We start from the raw sequence: 6,903 nt of genomic DNA, 5'->3' as shown, positions 1-6,903 counted from the left end.
CTGACATTGGTAAATCTCAACTCACATTGGAACAGAAAACGAAACACTTTTTTTGGCAAGAAAACACTTTTTTTGGCAAGAAAACATTTTTTTTCAAACTTGCAGTTTTTTTAAACTCATGAACTTCTACTATACACATGAACCCAATAAAAACAACTACTACAGTGTACCAACAAGAAAGAAAAAGATATTATTTTACATATTTCCTTAATCACCTTTCAAATATCACTGCAGAAGACAAAACAGCTCTAAAGAACAAGATGTTGAAAAGAATATATTTTAATCATCTCTTAACCTATATACGTCAATAGATTTCTAACTTTTTATTAGAGAAAAACATTCACGTGACACTTAACAAAATTATAGCTACTCAAATCTGCAACATTGAAGACTTTACACCATATACAAGAAATCAATCGCCCCAGTAATTTTATTAGCAGCTTGCTTTAATCTAGAATAGCAAGTAACAAATCAATCCAAAAAAATTACGACACATCTGATATTCTCCAATCCAATAAACATCATTCATCCTTTAGACATTATGAATGATCTCTCATTTTTCCTCGTAAATAATCCCAAACAATCTCACATCTCACAGCAGCCTATAAAGCAATTGCACAAACATAGGCTTTTATCTATACCTGCAACAGATAGACCTCAAAAAAATCTTAGTCTTATAACAAGTTTGTTAACAGACAGCCACAATGATACTTTACAAAATCTTACATTTGTATTATCTTTTGATAAAACCAGAGCAAAGAACTAAAGCTTTGTTAATACATATAAATAAGGGCGTAAAGTAGCATAAAATAACACAAATTGGATTTGCTGTATCTCCCATTGGAACAATAATATCCATTTACCATTTCATATATTATATCTTTTTCTATATATAAGATACTCTTGGAGTTTTTTCTTTCCTTTTTTATAACATTAATCATTTATCTCTAATTATTTAAACTACACATAAAATATACATATATCATTTAACTATTGTGAACCTGAACTGAACTGACTCATAAGCATATAAATACTGCAAATAAGTTAATTTAAGACAAAGCAACCATGGATACACCTTCTTCTTTACATATAGCAATGTTTCCATGGTTTGCAATGGGTCACCTAACACCATATCTTCACCTCTCAAACAAATCTCATCAAACTACTAGAAAGTGATTGTGTATTTCCTCTTAGAAATCATTGATTAGCTTTAAAATTAAACACAGTGTGATAACAGTAGCTTAATTAAACATGAATCAAAGCTCTACTCTCACTGTAATTCCAATTTGCAGTACAATCAAATTTTAACGACTAATTGTATGTTTTGTTTGAAGTGATGTGAGTGAAGTTCTAAAATGTAGTTTTTGCATGTTGGTGGTTCTGGACAATGATTATGCTGAATGTTTTGCCTATGAAATAAATCATCAATGAATATTGATGAACTGACAAAGTTTATACTATAGATAAAATTTATACAAAACCTGATCATGCTATGTAGGATTTCCTGCAATTTTCTCCAATTGCGTTCTCTGTTATATGCAATTAAGTGATCAACTATTGTATGGTAAAACATATTATGCATCCTTTAAGGTAATGAAAATAAGAGATAAGTCATTATATTTAATTAAGTTAGTACTTCCATCTTTTTTAAGTGTCAAGTTAATCTTTTATGCTTTTTAAAAAATCTCATCACTTTCAATTGCAAACCATGGGAATCAGTTTCAGATATGGTGAGGAAATACACAATTCTAAGTTGCAAACCATTGAAAGTGAGGAAATACACAATCAACTTACAAAGTTAGAACAATTCAACTTAATAAGAGAATAACGGTAATAGCAGACGAGGGACGGCACATAAACATAACAACCAATAATTTAATTGCTTTCTCCGAAGAGAGAAAATGACTGCGTGATTCGTATTTGGTAGAAAAAGAATAAGAATGAATCTATGAGTTGAGAGAGAATTGAAGAGAAGAGAAGGACATCAACATAAGACATACTCACTGGACTATCCTCTATACCTTCTCAGTTCTCACACACAATATTCCTATATTGACACAAATAACTTAATATCATATTTCAACACTTGTATCTTATTTTCGATAACATCTCCCCTGTTTATATGAACTTCACTTGAAATATCATGTTTTGGACACTTGTGAGTAGTGATGTTCAAAATCGTGGTTAATTTTGATCAATGGATGATCAATGAGTTGCGACACTGTGTTAAATTCATTAGCCGTCTTCTGAATGTAATTGATCACATATTTAAACTACGTTTTCAAATTGCGGTCAAAATTTGTGTGTCAAAATATAATTTCTATTTATGGATTGATATGCAATATCTACACATGAAGCTAAAGATCATGTATTAGGTGTATTTTACCATATTTAGGTTCTCACCCACTAAAAAGATCTCTGAAAGAATCTTGAAAAAGCCATACCTTTGAGTAAAATGATCCACAGAGCTCTGGTGCTCTATACCACCTTGTAGCAACATAATCCTATACAAGCATATTCAATAAAGCAAGAAAACATATGCCCCTACGTTAGTAACATTATCAAGGCTTTTGATATGAGACACACACACACAGCTAGAGAAAAGATAGAATGAGAAAATTTGAATGGAATACCGTCCAAAATACAGTTGTTGGAGTGTCATTGAAAGCAACTCTAGCTAACCCAAAATCACAGATTTTAAGTTTACAGTTTGCATTGGCCAGTATATTCTTTGGCTTCAGGTCTCGATGATACACATTAGCTGTAATAAGTATTAGATGAAAGATATCAAAATCAATGCCAGAAAACTCGTGTTGGTAAGCAGAACAAAATACAAGAGGAATACTGAGCTAGTGAAATATTTGGCAAAACCGATATACGATAATATACAAAATCCTAACATTTTCATTAAAAGAAATGCTGAGGAACGATGCAGTTTCAATTATTGCAGAATGCAGAATCATTTTATAACAATATTAACTCATTTTCATTTTATTTTTTGCTTTTATACTATAGTTTCTAGATTTGAAAATGAAAATAGAAGAACGAAAGACATGAATTTCAATCAATAAAACTTCAAATAAATTTTAAAATGATATCTAATTCAAAAGCAAGTCTCCCAAAAGCAAGTTTTGAACAATAGAGAGAAATCCAAATACACCTACAACAAAAACTAACTACCAAGACTAACAACCTTTAAGTTGGTGACTATGACCAGCAGTATGAAATGTAGTATGTGAGATCAAGTTAGAAACATCATTTCCTAAACATACACAATAACAAATTGGACATTCAAAACCCTAAGCGAAGTTAAAATTAGCTTCAACCCAAATCTCTGACTCTAAACAAACACAAAATCAAGTAAACCAGAAAAACAAATTGAAATGTACCACCATTAATGTCACAAACTAACGAGAAAGTAACATTAGTGATAGAATCAAATACTCTATAAATTGAAACTGAAATCGGCTTAAAAAGCTGAGAAAGATTTGAGGAATGAGAAGCACAAATCAACGTAAATGAGAAGCAAGCGTGAAGAATCTGTGGGAGAGAAAATGAAAATATGATAAGCCAATCCACAATTTTGAAGAATAACATAAAATCCCTAATTTTGAACATATGAATCAATGGAATAATAATCTCTAATTCAGAACACAAATATATTACTGATAATCTCAATCGAATAATGAATCAACCAAATCACTAAACCCTAAAACAATGTAATTTTGCGATACCATACCTTGTTGAGTTGATGATTGTTAACTGTAGGCAGTAATACCTGCGTATCGCTCGAGTTCCTCTAAGGATTTGGCTTTAAGCAAAATTGCCTCAAGAAGCAAGCTTACGGAGGAGAGCGGTGGAGGCCTTGGTGGTGGGTATTTGCGATGAAATGAGGAAGAGAAAGGAGAAGAAGAGAGCTCTCGATGGGAGTGAACTAGTGGAGCCACAATGGTACTGCCTTTTTTTTCCTTTGAGTACCGACTATAATTTTACAATGGTTAAAGATAAAATAAGTTCATAGCTAAATTTTACGATGGTCAAAGATAAAATAAGTCTATAGCTTAATTTTACAATGGTGATTACATGAATATTGACTATAATTTCAACATCTAAGAGTATTTTTCCTTTTGTGGTTCACACATTATTTAGGTGATTTTCATTGTTAAAATGATAATTTCAATATTGACATTAATTTGAATTTTAATATTAATAATAAGAGATATATTTAGATAATAACAATAAATATACCTAGAAAATTAAAAATAATTTCTATTTAAAGACAAAATTATTTTTTAAATAGTACTTATAATTAAAAACAAAAATAATATATAAACAATAACTAAAACTACATTAAATATGTCATTAAGTACTACACTAGAGCCATAATTACTCAAGATGCAACTTAACATGCTATTCTTTTACAAGAACTTTAACATGTTTTTTTAAACATAAACCAATACTTCTTTCGATTTTAAAAATACAAATAAAAGTTAAAATCATATGGTAAATTTTTAAAAAAATATCTATTAAATTTTAAAAAGAAAAAATTCTAAGTTGTTTTACAATAATAGTAATAGATTATTCACAATCAACTCTAATTGATCAGATTAATAAAAAAAATAATAGAATTAGATAAATATATTTTATTAATTCTTGTTTAAAATTTTAAATTTTACATCACTTAAGTGTTCTTAATTAGTCGTATTCACTTATCCATAATTTTCCAATAACTTAACCTCACCTAAAATAACTTTTACACAAAAAAAAAATTAATTGAAAAATAAAACTCATTATTCCTAAAAAATATGATGTTGCATCAACCATTTTTTGAAAAGTAAAAGCCTATGATCATAGAAGTTTAATAACCTTCAAGAAAAAAAAATACTATTTTATTGGTATACAAATTCGCAAGAAAATCCGCAGGAACTACCTGCGGAATTTGCTGCGCATATTTCCAGCGGAGAATGTTAGGAAAATTGTGAAGTTTGCTGCGGATATTAGTCAGATGTAAATCTGCAAAATCCTTGGTATTACCTGCGGATATGTATCTGCAGGAAATGCCACAGGTAAAATTAGTGTGTACAGTTTTGTACGACTCAAATACAATTCGATATTTTTCTTTAAATTGAGTATTTTGTACATAAAATATAAATATAAAATTTTAGATAAATAAAATACTTATGTAATTTTTAGAATTAAGTATTTATACAAAATTTTGAAACATCTATAATTATGACATGAGTCATAATCTCTGGTTACACATGTGAATGGGCAGTGTAAAATAGACGGTATATTCAATTTTTATTCACCTCGTAAAGATATGTCTCAACTAACAATGTAAAGTCTCAATAGGCATTATAATTCGGTGCACTGTTTCCAATTATCATCCTTATGCCTCTTTCAAAACTGATATTTGCTGCGTCAATTAATATCTTCTTAAATGATAGTCATTTAACGTACTTATAATTTGTTCAAATATTTCTTTTAGATAAATTTAACTTTTTATAAATTGAATTTTTAAAATAAAATTTTAAACAATATATTAGTTTAAATAATTGATGATAAAAATTATTTAAGTATGTCATATATATTGGTTATATTTTTTTATAATGAAATTCTATAAAAAGATTAAAATAAAAATTATTTTGAAAAGTATTATCCAAAAATTATTTTTGAGAGATACAATTCTTAAAAAAATGATTTTTTATTATGTTAAAATCTTAAAATAAATATCTTAATTATCAAATGTCAAAATTAATTTTTTTAATATGTAATAAATTAATATAAAATAATTTCTATTATTTTAAAGTAAATTCCCAAAAAAACTATTTTTTAAAATTTAAAATTAAAATAACTTTTTTAATATATAACAAACGGTCCAATATAGAGTTTCTAACAATAATTTTCTTATAGAAACTTTTTATATAATATACTAGACCAAATTAAACTTTATAAAATATGACAAAAAGTTAATAATTAAGTCTAGTATTAATTTAATTTTTATAAAATTTTGATACGACATGCTAAGTCTATTTAAATTTCTATTTCATGCTAACAATTTTAATAAATAATAAGATATATTTTGAATAGACTAAAAAATTAATATATTGATTAATAAACTAACAAACTCTTTTTTAAGCTGAAATTTTTTCAAAAAGAAACAAATTATTAAAAAAATTATTTGGAATGGACACAATTACTCACCTTCTTTGATGATACGTATATATATAAATAAATAAAAGTTACTTAAAGATAGGATACTAAATTAATCCCGCACAAGTACTCCAAATCTCATATATGACCATGTATAAGAGTATATTAAAGTATTTAGTTATTATAAATATAAGTATTGTTAATTTTTTGAAAATATATTTTATTTGTTATTTTTTAAAATATGTTATAATTTTTTTTTTTATAAAAGACTTTTGAAATAAATTATTGTTATAAAAATAAAATGAAATCTTAGTGAATAAAATTGTATTTTCAAAAGTAATATAATCAGTTTGTTGACAATTTCACTATTTTAAACTAAAAATATAGAAATTATTTATTTTAGTTTTACCTTTTTATTAATGAGTACCCATTTAAACAAAAAAAAGTAAAGTACAAGTATTCTACACTCTTCTTACACCCCTCAAGGCTCTATATATATTCACACAACATTCTACACCAATTCAACATCCTACACAAAACTTGATCAAAATTGATAGCTGGTGTATATGGCTTTACAGAAATCTTACACAATGACTTTGAATCCAATATTTCTATTTTGTTTGTTGGCAATGATGAACAACTTTGTGACCATAGGTGTTGCAAGACAACTCAAGAATCCACTTGATGATCAAGTTGTTCCAAACAAGAATAACATGGAAAACACAAAAGTAGAGGAGAATCAATTACCCC

General features: G+C 27.3%; 1 protein-coding gene and 1 long non-coding RNA gene across 5 annotated transcripts in view; both read right to left on the bottom strand.

The window, feature by feature from the left end:
• LOC140920946 (uncharacterized) overlaps window positions 1–6,903 on the bottom strand; it is a 95,309-nt gene that overhangs the window by 62,822 nt on the left and 25,584 nt on the right. The gene's annotated exons all lie outside the window — the stretch shown is intronic.
• Window positions 511–2,937, bottom strand: LOC113786155 (uncharacterized). The gene is made up of 3 exons (XR_003472274.2): window positions 2,634–2,937; window positions 2,445–2,504; window positions 511–1,529 (listed from the first exon to the last, which is right to left on the bottom strand). It is a non-coding gene; the product is annotated as an uncharacterized lncRNA (long non-coding RNA).

The sequence above is a fragment of the Cicer arietinum genome, chromosome 1, assembly GCF_000331145.2.
Source record: "Cicer arietinum cultivar CDC Frontier isolate Library 1 chromosome 1, Cicar.CDCFrontier_v2.0, whole genome shotgun sequence".
Lineage (NCBI taxonomy): Eukaryota > Viridiplantae > Streptophyta > Magnoliopsida > Fabales > Fabaceae > Cicer > Cicer arietinum.
Note: the sequence above shows the minus strand (reverse complement) of the source record. Positions and strands in the feature narration are given on the sequence as shown.